The 14,886-nt window shown below is 35.5% G+C and overlaps 1 protein-coding gene across 1 annotated transcript in view; it reads left to right on the top strand.

Moving 5' to 3' along the window:
• LOC140160316 (polyprenol dehydrogenase-like) overlaps nt 1-14,886 on the top strand; it is a 248,165-nt gene that overhangs the window by 7,746 nt on the left and 225,533 nt on the right. The gene's annotated exons all lie outside the window — the stretch shown is intronic.

Raw genomic sequence — 14,886 nt, forward strand, 5'->3', positions numbered from 1 at the left:
TCAAGTATCAAGTAAAGTGAGTGAAAAAGTCATTACAATAAGCAATTACCATTAAAGGGGCATTTCGTGATCCACAGCCTCATCCCCCAACAATTCTAAAAAAAAGTTGAGATTTTTATATCACTGGAAACCTCTGGCTACATAATGTTTATGTTCAAAATATTTCTTGCAGATTAATTCGTTTTGCAAAGATATCGTGAAATTTGAATTTCGTTCTGGTGCACCAGAACGAAATTACAACGCATTGTCTATGGAGCAGTGTAATACACATAATCATGCATAACTCGCAAACGCATAAAATCGGAATCAACTGAAATTTTGGAAATAAGCTTTTTTCGTGGATATGTACTGAAAAATGTCATAAAAAGAGTATGCTAGGATCACGAAACACTCCTTTAAAGTGTATTTTGCATGTTAATAAAAATTCTGAAGCAATATACTTTTCTGCATAATGGAACCACATAAAGTACACATAAGTAGAGGTCAGTGAAATGGGAAAGATATTATTATAGTACTATGGGTCACTGTGGAAGATTTCATCAATTGAAAGGTCTGTATTATCATTGGATTGTTTAGCTTAGGATGGTGCTTAACCTTTACAGCTTGTGTGACAGATTATTGGCTGTTTTATAAGCAGACTCTTAAAATATCACACCACCAAATACCAGTCCCATAGATATGTACTGAATTTGCCCTGAGAAAACATTTGTTTTGTCAGAGGAGTGAAAAGGGTGTTTAAAATGATTAAAAATTACTTGATCTCTCCTTTTTGTATTACACAGATTTATCTGTGTAATGTTTTTTCAAACAGACAGTAATTTTGAAACAGGCAGTCATATTACATGCTCTCAACCATATTTCTATTTGGTGGGGTGAAATCTGAAAGGCACTAGCAGTGATCCTCCCAATAGTATGAACAAAACAGGACTTTTAAGGAATAGCTTAAAAGTGAATGAAAAGTTGAAAGAAAGCCATTATAAATGTACTTTTTCACATGACAAATTGGCAAGGAGGAAACAACCCAGTACAAGATGTGAAGCTCCATTCAATTTTGTGTAATTGTAAGTGTCCGTACCGACAAACTCCTCAAAAATTGAATTTCAAATTTTGATCATAATTCATATCACATACAGAATATGTATCACACCTATGACCTTCACAAACATTAAACAATCTGTTTTTGATGATTTTTACAAATTTTCTGATTTGTGAATCGCTGATAGTGTCTAGTGTCTTTTTAAATATAATACATTATAAAGAAGTGATTCAATGAAGTTTACAACAAATATATCGAAATAAATTTACACGAGCAAAAATTCAGAACCAACACGGTCAGTCGGAGAGCAGTACAAATAAAAAGATAAATTCATATTTGCCTATTTTACAAAGCTGGTGAGCAATATCATAGTAGAGTGCAATTACCTAATCCTTGTAGATAAATATTACAATAATTGCATAACTGCTTTCTACATAATGCATGATATTTGACCATTTCAAACCACTCAATTCAAACGTTATGCAAAATTTTGTTTATGTAAGTTCCGACAAGTTGGTCATATAGTTAGGATAATACGGTGCAAAATGTGTTAATATAAAAGTCAGTGTTTAATTTGCATTAAAGTAGTGTGAACATATTAAATGAAATGTGTGACATTCGTGAGTTCCAACAATTTGGTCATTGCAATAATATGGTATGAACAAATTTGATTTTGTGTTTGTGAGTGGCCTTCTCTCCTTTCTCCTTTTCCATGCTATTTTCTTCCATTTCTTGCTTTGTTTATCAAAGCTATCTGGGCCAGCATGCATCTTATTAGCCTACACTGGCTACCCAGGCTTGTGCATTTTGATTGTATGAGCTTGGAATGGTCCATGGATTTCCCATGGATTAGCATGTGTCCCTCACGGACTAACCTGGGTATACAAACAAACAACAAGTTTGTCATATATGGTACGAAATAATGTTAATAAAATCTCAGTAAAACAGAGTAAGATTATAGCTCATATGTAACTTAATCCTTGCATATAAATATTACAACAACTGCATAACTGCTTTCTACATAATGCATAGTATTGACCATTTCAGACCACTCTATTCAAACGTTATGCAAATTTTTCCTCGCCGTAGGTGATTCTACATAATTCTCCTTGCATAAAATATCCCAGAGGGAGTCACACAGCCAGGCAAGTCTGTGAAATCATCTGTGATAAGAAAGTGGCGGTACACAACACAACAGTTTCCGGATAACCATAATCTTGTTAATACTATGTACTTATGTATCTCATGAAAATTGAAATCGTCTAAGATGCCGACTGGCTGCGGTACAGTTGCTGATGTCGGACAGATGGATTAAGGCTAATCGTAGCTTGAATTTAGAGCAATAGATGCACACATGAGTAACATGTTATGTTCATAGCTTAAAGGGGTGATTCGTGATCTACCGCCTTATACTCCAACTTAAAAAAGTTGAGGTTTTTATAACCTTGAAACTACATCATGATTGTGCGCATAAACTTTCTTCCAGATTCAGTCATTTGGCAAAGTTATCATCTGATTTGTATTTTCGGGTTGTCAACAGCATGATATTTATTACAACACAGTAGGCTATATGGTGCTGTAAAAATGAATTATGTCTAACTTGCAAATTCAAGGTGTGAATCAGCTGAAATTTTAGAAATAGGCTTTTTATGCCTCCACCGGAGGTATTATGTTTCCTGGTTGTCCGTCTGTCTGTCTGTCTGTCTCTCTGTCCGTCCGAGCTTGCGAGTGCAATTTCTCAGAACTGGTAAGACGTACAGTGATGCAAGTTGGTGGAGGGATGGTTATTGGGGGTCTTCAAATTATAGGAGATTTTCGTCGCAAAATATGGTAATTAAGTACCTAATTTGCATAATTTATGCGTAATATGCGTAATAAGCAAAATACCTTGTGAACAGATTATCTGGAGATCCGTATGGGTTACAGTGACGTAACTTGGTGGGGAGTAGCAGGGCCAGAAGTTCTTGACCTGATTAGATTTTCAGCACAAAATATGGTAATTAAGTACCTAATTTGCATAATTTATGCGTAACAAGCAAAATACCATTTTCTCGGAGACTAGGGGTCGCACGTTCCTCAAACTTGGTGCGTGGGTGCATCTTGACCCTAGACAGAACAAGTTTGTATTGGTCAGTGGGTCAAGGTCACCCGAGGTCATGCAGGGGTCATCTGAGGTCAAATTAGCAAAAACTGTCGTATGGACATGAAACTGGGTGAGTACAAGAATGCGACCTAATGTGAGTAAATGAGACACATGTCATAAATTATGTTGTTAATTGAGGTTTTTGCATTTCCATATAAAGCACTAAACATGGATTAAAATGATACATCAGCCATTTTTGTCAGATTTTCAGTTGCAAAGTTATGATTGGTCAAAGGTCATGGAACTTGGACATCATGAAATGCAAAATACAGAGAAATAAGTCTCTAAAGTTGAAGCACATTTATTTAATTATATGAAAAAGTAAAGAAATGTGCTTTTTTGAACATGTTAGCATGTATTTTATGAAGAAAAAATCATGTGATTTAAAAGAGGAGATATCAAGTTATGATTTTCTGTAGAATTTGTTGTTGTTGATTTTTTAACACCTTTATGACTAATTTGGCTGTACAGTAAATTCGTATTTGCTGATATCAGCCTCATCTATTGGTGTTGCAACACAGATTTCTAGGGCATCATTGCTATCTACTGCTGATAGCTTTAAATAAGGACACGGTTTAGGACTATGCAAATGAGGATGTCTGAATTTGCATTCAATTAACATGCTGAGCATGTTTTCCATCATTTTTTTGTGTATGTGTATCAGATGTAATTTTACTAGCAACTGCGGATGGTATATTTAATGCACGATAAGGACATATCTCTCAAATGCATTATAAAATTATGTGGCCACAGAAACCAAGGATGGTCCCCCTTTGCATTGAGGTCCACAGTTTAATTGTGAAATGTCAAGTGCATGTCCCCCTTTGTCGGCAAACACATGTTGTAAAACACATTCACATCCACCTGACTTCCTGTACGCACATGAACACACCCCAACACATGCAGCTCTCACCCCTCCCACCCACACCCCTCACACACATATCATTCATTACTAGCATTTTGAAAGCTGAGAAATTAGACAGTTAGTATACATTCACTACTTGAAATACAAGTACAACAAAATAGATATTATTGTTTCTCTACCTTTTGAGGACATTAGTCAGTTATGTTAGTTATGTTCTCCTTATGGAAATCCCATTGCTTGTGGAGACATGTTAAAGTCCTCTCAAGGAAATTTAAAAAAAGATTCATTTACAAGGTTATTAAGTAAAAAGAAATATTTCAAAAAGCTTTGAAGCTTAAACCTGATGCCTGTCCACATAGTGTCCTTGGGTGTGGGTAGGGGTGTGTGTGTGTTCTATATTGGTTAGGTTTTTCTTTTTTCCCAATATCTAGAGATGGAGTAAAGTAATACAACTTGGTTGGGCATAGCAGGGTCAGAGGTTCTCAACATGAATAGATTTTCAGTGCAAATATGCTAATTAAGTTGACGATTTGCATGATTTATGTGTATAGTTAGGTATCTTTTTGTTAGTTTATGTTTCTCTTTTGGTTAGATTAGGTTTCATAGCAGGGCCAGTTCTAAACCTGTTTAGAATTTTTAAAAGCACATAATATGCTAATTTTAAAGTAGCTGATTTTGTTGGAGTACTATAAATCTGTGTCAACTCAATGCCAAATACAAGCTGTGATAAGAGCAAGGGAGTTGTACCTCCTTCCTTCTCAACCACTGTGTGGGAATATTTGATATCAGCATTGACAGTATTTTCTACAAAAGTCAACTATGCCCATTTCCCTTACCTTGACACACAACTAGCTGTTTTACGAGGTTTAGTTTTGTGTCATTCTTGAAATGTAAGATCCAAGTTCATTTACTTTTTTCTTGATATGTTTGAATCCCTTTAATTTAGTAGCCTCTGAACACTATGGGGCTGTGTCTGGTTTCAGCCGAATGTTATAAATAAATAAATGAACATTTTAGAATTACTGAAACTGGTTTGATTAAAAAATGTGTATGCCCTTGGAAGTTGCAGACATTCAATTCCTTATTATTATTATTATTATTATTATTATTATTATTATTATTATTATTATTATTATAGTAGTAGTAGTAGTAGTAGTAGTAGTAGTAGTAGTAGTAGTAGTAGTAGTAGTAGTAGTAGTAGTAGTAGTAGTAGTAGTAGTAGTAGTAGTACTAGTAGTATGATGATTTCTGTTTTGCTGTGTTGTTTTTGCAGAGTTTTTAGGTTTAGCCACTTTGAAAGTGACTTTTGTTACTCTTGGCTATCCCTGCCAGAGGCTCTGTGTCTTGTTCTCCTGTTTTTGCACACCGAGAGAGTCTTGGATTCCTTTTAATAACTCCTATATGAAAATAACTCATGTTAATTGCTGGTCAATTGAAAATGTTATATACTTTTAATATTGTGCAATCATTGTATGTGTTTTACTGTATGTTTAATGTTTTTTATCTGGCAAATAAAATGAAATGAAATGAAATGAGATGATGATGATGATGATGACAATGATGATGATGGTGATGATGATGATCTCAATGATGAAACCCTCTAGGCTCCTACAACTGATAATGATTTGTTATAACATCAATTTGACAGTCATTCTTTCTCTGAATTGGCTGTTTAAATCATAATTCTTATTTTGCTATCTACCCAATAGTGTTTTCACCATATTGTGATATATTTTAGCTTTTAATTTTTTTTCTTTCCATGATGGGTATTTAGTCTGAACTAAGCACTCCCCAGCGGCACTTGTCTTTCAGTTGGAAAAAAATATTTGCAGAAACAAGCTGAGTTCACTCAATGCCAAATGGAATCAAGTGGCTTTCAGCTTCGATAAGAGGAAGGGAGATGTACCTCCTGTCTTCTCAGCCATTCTTTGCTAATATTTGATATTAGCATTGACAGGAGTTTCTACAAAAGTCAACTCTACCAGTGCTCCTTACCTTTGCATTCAAGTGACTGTTTATTGAGGTTAAAGTTTGCACCATTCTTGAAATGTAGGATTCAAGTTTTGCTTTCATTTGTTTTTATATTTTTGCATCAAGTATATTTCGAAATTGCTGAGACCGGTTTAAATATGAGTTGTCTAATTTTATCACATAGTGCTTTCCATGTCACATGGAGGCCTGTCATTCAAACATTATTCTAAGTTCTGAGTTATATGCTCCTGCAGTTTGGATATTAAAAGCCAAAAAGTAAATTGCAATGACAATTATGATGAAAATGATGACTATGATATTGATGATGAAAATGATACTGATGATGATGATGATAGCAATATACCTAGTGATAGTGAAGATGGCGATGATAGTATAATGAGCAAAGACAACATCCAAGTCTCCTGAAGAAGTGTTAAACCATTCATCCCATAGCTTAGGTAACATACTTGACTGATTAGTCTCCCAAATCTCTCCACCAACGTAATTGCCTGAACAAATTGCCAACGTGACTTGTCTGGCAAAAGTGCCTCGCTCTAGTTCCTTTTTACAAGGTGTTGAGCACAAGTACTGTCTGCTACATGCAACATGAACCTTTTTTCATCAATCCATTTCAACAAATAAGCTTGATTTTAGCACCTGGGACATGCAAGCAATCATTGAACTGATGTTAACATTCACAATTGTGACGGGTTTGACATATTGTCATATAGTCAACTTGCATTTCAAGAATACAGAAATATGTGTTGCATATATAAATTGTCATCTAATCTTTGAGGATAAGGACCTCATTCAGGTTTTTATTAGGCATACAAATTGACAACGTTTGAGTGACTTTAACCACAATTTGGGCTTCAAATATCTGGCAACGCTAGGAAACAACTTTTTTGATGAAGTTGATCATGTAGAAGTCATAATATACCATTTAATACCCTAGCCAACTCAATCCTCATTTAATCCAACCAGTGTTGCCAGTCAAATCATTTCAATTTACACTCTGATATTAACAAAATTATGATTTTCTTTCAATGTTGTGCCACCGACAGCTTATCGCAGATCTTCAGCAGAATCCCTCAAGCAAGATTGATTGGAGTCTTGTTAAAATTATGAAAGTATTATGATGATGAAATTCATTATAGAAAAAGGGGGTTAGTGTGTCGAGAGGTTGGGATTAGTAGTTTACCTAAAATGCTCTGTCTTTTACAATAAAAAACAAAGGTGTGATAAGAACAGTATGAAAGAAAAAACGTGGGAGAAAAAAAGTAATGATCAAAATTATGTAGTATATCATTTAAAGGGACAGTTATCGATTTACTAAACCAAAACAGTCTAAAATCCAGACAATTCTGATTTGTGACCAAAAGGTTGAGAAGCCAGGATACCCATAAAAGCCTGGCTACATGTTCCAGCCATTTCAATAGGACCCCTTATCAACAAAAAGGTGACTTTGATGAGAAAAATGGTGAAACCAAAACAAAATCATTGCTTCGAAGCTTATGTATAATCAGCCAGTTCCTGCTTCAGCGCACTATCAGCCAGACATTTTATGCCATGTTTTATGAATACGCATTATGTGCAATTCAGATCAAATTACTTGTTGATCATTTTGGTGGAGCAGTTAGGGAAGTATTTTGTACAGAAATCCTCAGATTGTCCTTCATGGGCTGGCAAAGCCATCTTTACGTTCCATGCAAACGCGTGCTGAGATCGTTTTTCTCTTGGTATCCATTGCATTTAACATGCATTATGCATGCACATAAGATTGAAAATAAAACTTGCTACTCCACCATGACACCATGTACGGCCTCACAGGCGGCAGTAACAATTCTAAGCAGGTGGATTTGGGAACAGTTTGGCAGCAAACTGTAATGGTTTGTGATATGTTGATGCTACTATCACAAACTGTAATGGTTGTGATATGTTGATGCTACTATAACAAACTGTAATGGTTTGTGATATGGTGATGCTACTATATGCTCAGAATGGTTTAGAGGCACAGATTAGGGTTGCTTGGGAGAACTCATGATTAAAGAGATGGAAATCAAACTTAGGAGTGAGGAGTGAGAGTGATGAGATAATGAGAGAAAGGGTGGAAAGAGAGTATGTCAGACAGAAGGGAGAGAGACAGACAGATACTAAATTCAATATTTGGGGGAGAGAGATCTAAAAGAAAACCTCAAATATTACTAGTAAAGTCTATAAATGTATTAGCTTGCAGCAATGTACATGTATACACAGATGGGGATTTCATTGCCAAATATGATATTTTCAAGTGATTATGGAGGAAATCCTTTGCCAAGTTGGATTTATTATCAAATGCAATCAAGTGGCTGTCAGCTCTGATAAGAGCAAGGGACTTGTACCTCATTCTCAACCATCTGCGCTTGTACCTGATATTAGCATTGACTAGAGTTTTTGCAACACTATCAATGCTACTATTTGTCCTCTTTCACTCTTACACTTAAGTGGCTGTTTATTGAGGTTGAACTTTATGCCATTCTTAAAATGTTTTAAAGTAGGACTCAAGTTTTTATTTTCATTGTTTTAATATTTTTGCATTGAAAATTGCTGAAACTGGTTTGCTTTCTGCATCATGTGAAAGCCTGTCATCCAAAAATTATTCCTATTTTTGAGTTATATATAAAATTCAGAAAGTGAATCGCAATGACAATAATTATTATGATGTCAATGATGTTGATGTAGATGATTATGATGACACTGATGATGTAGATGATCATGATGACAATGATGATGATCATAATGATGATGATGATGATGATGATGATGGCAATTGATAATGGTAGCAATATACCTAGTGATGGTGAAGGTGATAATATTAGCAATAACGAACAAAGAAATCATCTAAGTCTCCTGAAGAAGTGTTACAACCTTTCTTCCCATAGCTTAGGTAACATACTTGACTGATTAGCCTCCCAATCCTCCCCACCAACCTAATTGCCTGCACAAATTGCCAACGTGACCTGTCTGGCAAAAGTGCCTCGCTCTAGTTCCTTTTTACAAGGTGTTGAGCACAAGTACTGTCTACTACATGCAACATGAACCTTTTTTCATCAATCCAATTCAACAAATAAGCTTGTGTTTTAGCACCTGGGACATGCATGCAATCATTGATCTTTTTTTTTTATCTTTTGACATAGTATGTCAGGCAAAATGCCTTTTATTCACATTAAATACACTATAAATATTATAACAACAAAAGTTATTGCACTGCACATAATCCATATATAATAGTAGATGTTATAAAACAAATTAACATACATGTATATAATAAGAAAATCAAACAAATAATTTAAGCAAAATGACAGAGCCAAGAACAGACACGGAAGTCATCCAAGTAACTGTTCATCTGCGATCAACTAGCTAAAGTCATCGAGACCAAACCTCTCACTGAAGTTCCTGCCTAAAGAGGAACAGAAGACAAGGATGATCCCGTATCTGTATTTGCCAATGCACATTTTGCCAACACATATAACATAATTGATATATTTTGACCGATCACTGGTAATGTCATTATGATAATTAAATAAAACATTTTCAACAGAAAGCCTAAAGTTCTTACCAAGCCTTTGTGTAATAACCCTGTTAGCAAATTCCCAAATAGGAGTGGTCTTATTACAATGAAAAAAGAAGTGCTCTGGATGATCAACAGCATTACAGGAATTGCACAAATTTGTATCTTCTTTCCCCATTTTACATAATAAAACTTTTGTAGGATAAATGTTATGAATAATTTTCCAATTAAGTGAAATAAGTCTGGCCTCACTGGTACAACATGGTATTGAAACCCAAATCTTTTCCCAATCAAAATTGTAATTGGGGAATCTTCTACACCAATAGTTCATACAAATTGGTGGAACATAAATCTTATCAACCATGGCATGTCTAAAAAACTTTGAAGAACAGGCTTCTATAGGGATTGCATTAAAGACAATTGATTCAGTCCTAATTTGGTCTAGAATTGGTGCATTCTTCCAATCATTTGGCAGAGCATTGCAAAGAGCGAAGTACTGAAAAAGAATGTTGCCAGTGCGTGGAATGCGGTGCCTAAAATACTCAAGTGAGTAGATTGAACCATCATCATCAAAAAGATCTTTTATAAAAATAAAGCCAGCTTCAATCCAGTCTCTATAGAAAAGTGTTTTCTTGTTAACAGTTACAGCATCATTGTTCCAAATGATTTGATTGTAGTAATCAGATATGTCAGCTTTATTTGAAGTACATTTAGTATTGAACCAGACTTTAAACATGTTGTTATAAAAAACAGGAAAGGTGTCAATAACATTCTTGCATACAGTGTTGATTTGGTTGAAGCTACAATTACAATTAAACACATTCATACCCAAACCAAACTTGTTGACATAGTAAAGTGGAATGTTCTTCCAGCAAGCAGGACTAGAATTGTTTAGTTTTTTGATCCAAGACATCTTTAAAGCATTGAAAAACATCTCAACCTGAAATATGTTTATACCACCTCTTTCATAATCTGCAATAATGGTGATGCGCTTCACCGCTTCCACTCTATTCGAAATAAATTTAAAAAACATAGTGTTTAATTTCTTTACAACTCTCTCAGGAAGGTCTACAACTGGAGCAATGTATGAAAGTTGTGAAGCCAACAATGTTTTCACGATCAAGTTTCTACCAACCATTGATAGGCCTCGCATCTTCCATGCACGGATTGAACACTCGATCTTATTCATTTTATCCTCCCAATTACAAGACAAATGATTTATTGAGATACTTGGGAGAAATACACACCAAGGATTTTAACAGTGTTATTTGGCGCTAATTTCCAGTTAACATTTCCGTGCCGAAATTATTATTTTTCTCGGACCCAATCCCATACGGCATCACTTTTGGCATGATTTACTGAAAGACCAGATAATCTTGAAAAGTTATCAAATACATCCATAACCGTTTAACACATTCAGGGTCTTTTACAAAAATGGTAGTATCATCTGCAAAAGTAGAGATGCGAATTTCTTTACGCTCATAGTTCTCAAATGGTAAAGTAATACCCTGGATTTGCTTGGATTGACGAATTTTACAAGCGAGCAACTCCACACTAAGGACGAAGATCAAAAGCGAAATCGGACAACCCTGACGCATACGCCACAATTTACATCAAAGGAACTTGAGATGTGACCATTATTAATAATACAATTAGTGGTATTGGAAAAAATAACTGAAATCCATTTTCTGAACATTGAACCAAAATTCAATTTTCTGAACGCATAAAATATAAAGTCACGTTCTATACTGTCGAATGCTTTTTTAAAATCAATACACATCATAACACCAGGTAAATTATTATTATCAACATATCTTAAAACATCTTCAATAAGGCGGATATTTTCGTGTATACTTCTACCCTTAACAAAACCATTCTGATCAGTATTCACAACAGACTGAAGAATGTTTTTAATACTGAGCAGCCAATGCTTTAGTGGCTATCTTATAATCAATATTCAACAAAGCAATTGGACGCCAGTTATTAAGGGAATCCCGGGGAAGCCCTTTACCTTTATGAATGAGGGAGATTATGCCACGATTCTGACAGGTGGTAAGTGACCCAGAAAGATACGCATCATTAAGCGCCGTAACAACAATGTGACCAATCTTTGGCCAAAAGTGCTGATAGAACTCTACCGTGAGACCATCATAGCCAGGGCTTTTATTTTTGCCATAGAATTGAGCGCGCCTACACATTCTTCTGCTGTCAAGATACCCTCACAGCTTTCACTCTGTTCATTAGTCAGAGTAGGAAAAATTGTATCTCGAAAAAACTCATCCAATTCTATTTCAGACACATCAACTTTGCTTTTAAACAAATCAGAAAAATAGACAACCTCTTCATTTAAAATAACAGATTGATCAGTTGTCATCACACCATTACTACACTGAAGTTTGTTGATTGACTTCTTTGAAGCATTTTTTTTCTCCAAATTCAGAAAATATTTAGTACATTTCTCACCTTCTTCAATCCATTTCTCTTTAGATCTTATTTGTAACCCTTTCATAAAATGACTGTACATAACTTCATACTCCAGTTTACAAGCATTATACTGCAATTTCAGGTTCTCATCATCCGTGATTGATGCAATTTTCATAAAGCTTTTGTAGTTTACATTCAATTTGCTTTAGCGCACTCATCCTCTGCTTTTGTGAGCCTTTTGCAAAATCAATTGTAAAACACGGATTTTAGTTTTACATAAGTCCCAGAAATGTTTAGGGACAATACATCACCATAATCAACAACACATTCATCAATAAGTTTGTTAATGCCATGGTCGTAATCAGAATTTTGTAACCATGTATTGTTCAGTTTCCAATAACCATTACCTTTCACAATATCATTGTGACAAATAGTTAAAAATACAGCTAAATGGTCTGATCTAGGTGCAGATATGATATCAATTTTTCTCACTGTGTGCTCAATAGCATTAGGAATAAACCAATAGTCAAGTGTGCACTTAACTGGAGGAGATTTTTGTGCCCAGGTGAATCTTTTTTATCACCATTTCTTAGCCTCCAAATATCATTTAACTCATAATCATCCAACATTGTTTTAATAATATCAGAACAAGCACGATTTGGAATATTACCACCTATTTTGTCTAACAGTGGGTTCAGGACAGTGTTGAAATCACCACCCAAAATTGTGTGACCCCCTACACTGTATTTATCAATAATATTAGCACATGCTCAAAGAATAATTTTCTATCTGGAATATCATTAGGTGCATACACATTCCACAAATTGTAATTGACATCATTAATAGAAAGTTTTATACCAAGTATTCTACCTTCATTATCAGCATAGATTTTTTCAACATCAGTTGGTAAATCAAATTTATTAGAAATACCAATCAAAATACCTTTACTATGATTTGTACCTGTACTACTATAAAAGGTACCATTGTATTCTTTTTCCCAGGTATCAATATCATTTTGACAGCAATAGACTTCCTGTAGAAAACAGACATCACATTGTTTGGTGTTCAACCAGTGAAAAATGGTCTTGCGTTTTTTCTGGTTTCGCAAACCACGAACATTAAATGTAACAAGATTAAACATGATAAATGCATAAAATATTGAGTTCATCAGTAAAAAACAAACATACAAACATAATATTGTGAAAAACTACTGTACAGAGGAGTTTCCTGGTTCTGTGCAGGCACTTTCCTGAATTTTACTTGAACTAGGAACCCCCTTATCCTCCTGCGATAACCGTTCGCGCCTGTCTCTTTTATCCGGTTGTTTAGAGTCTGCTGATGCCGGAGCCAGGTTGTTACGTTCATTTGAGGCAAGCGTTTGCGAGGCCGTAGGCCTACCGTAGTCTTTCATTGAGGATTGCCTCGTTTTATTTGATATACCGGCTGTGGTATTAGGAGGAGGTTCTTTTTATTTACCGGTACTTTTGATTTCTTTTTACCACCTTTCTTCTTAGGTTTAGTATTTTGCTCAGACAACGATGGGAAATCATCTTCATTTTCCTCGCTTACAACATCAAAGTTCAGTAGGGCCTTTACCTTGTTCAAAAGTTCTGGCGATTTACTGCTATCATGCTGCAGACAGTGGTCGATCAGCTCTTGCGCTAACGCTGAAGCTTCTGCTACTTTGTCGCCTTTACCAGCAGGTCTTGTTGCTTTTGGAGTTTGCAGGTCTTGATCTTGATCAACAGCACCGCTACATTCAAAACTCTTGTGTCCATAATTGGAACATTTGAAACATTTAGGACCCTTTGCCAGGTCTGGACATCGCTGCTTCACATGACCTACAACACCACAATGGTAACATTTTGGCTTGGGCTTCACAGGGCACGATGATATGGTGTGACCTGTACCATGGCAATATCTGCAATTGGCCTTGGTTTGTCCATTGTAATATAGGACAACTTCTACATCAGTCAAAGATTTTGGATCCAGTGGATCTGGTATAGCCATCTTTGAATATCTGGGTTGTTCTTCAAGTATCTTGCTAACAAAACAGTATCTATGTCCAGTTAACAGGTGTGCAAATTCATTGTTATCACCTTTTTCTTTACTCTTATGGCGAAAGATAGGGCTAGCGAGGGTAGCAAAACCACCAACCCAACTTTCAACCTCAGCATCAGGAACATTCTGTGGAATGCCGTGAATACTTAGTCTTATATTGTTAGCTTTCTTGGGGTGTGCAGACTGGGCGGCAGAAAAATCTGATATTTGAAGTGATTTCTCTTTCAATTCCACACTGCCAGCAGCTAATACACGGGCTTTGGCTTGAATAGATCTGAGGTTGACAATCCAAAACGGCTGTGCACCCGACATGTATTGCACCCCTAAAATGTCTTTAGCACTTAAGAAACCATCTTCTTCTGTATTAGCGGCGGCTACCGAAGCTACCTCGCATTCACTCACACGTAAAAAGCGTGGTATATTGATACGCACCCATAGTTTAATGTCTTTTATCAAGTCAGCTGTGTCACTGTTCGTTGTACTTACGGTCGGGCGCCATATTTAAATTGACAGTATAGCGATGACACACACACGATAAAATCCCAAAATATCTCGTAAATCCTTGACTTGGAAAAGTAAACACAATGTTCACTGAACTCTATAGATGTTCCGTTGAGTATAAATCAAGGTTTTATTAACAGATGGATTCGTTAATACGGTGAAATAATGTGATATTTAATAGCGTATATCCACAACACGTATCAACTATACAAGTGACCTCTGACCTCTCTCAATGCAATCATTGATCTGATGTTAACATTCACAATTGTGACGGGTTTTACATATGTCATAGTCTACTTGCATTTCAGTGATACCAAAATAAGTACAAACATTTA

Source organism: Amphiura filiformis, chromosome 9, assembly GCF_039555335.1.
Source record: "Amphiura filiformis chromosome 9, Afil_fr2py, whole genome shotgun sequence".
In the NCBI taxonomy this organism is placed as follows: Eukaryota; Metazoa; Echinodermata; class Ophiuroidea; order Amphilepidida; family Amphiuridae; genus Amphiura; species Amphiura filiformis.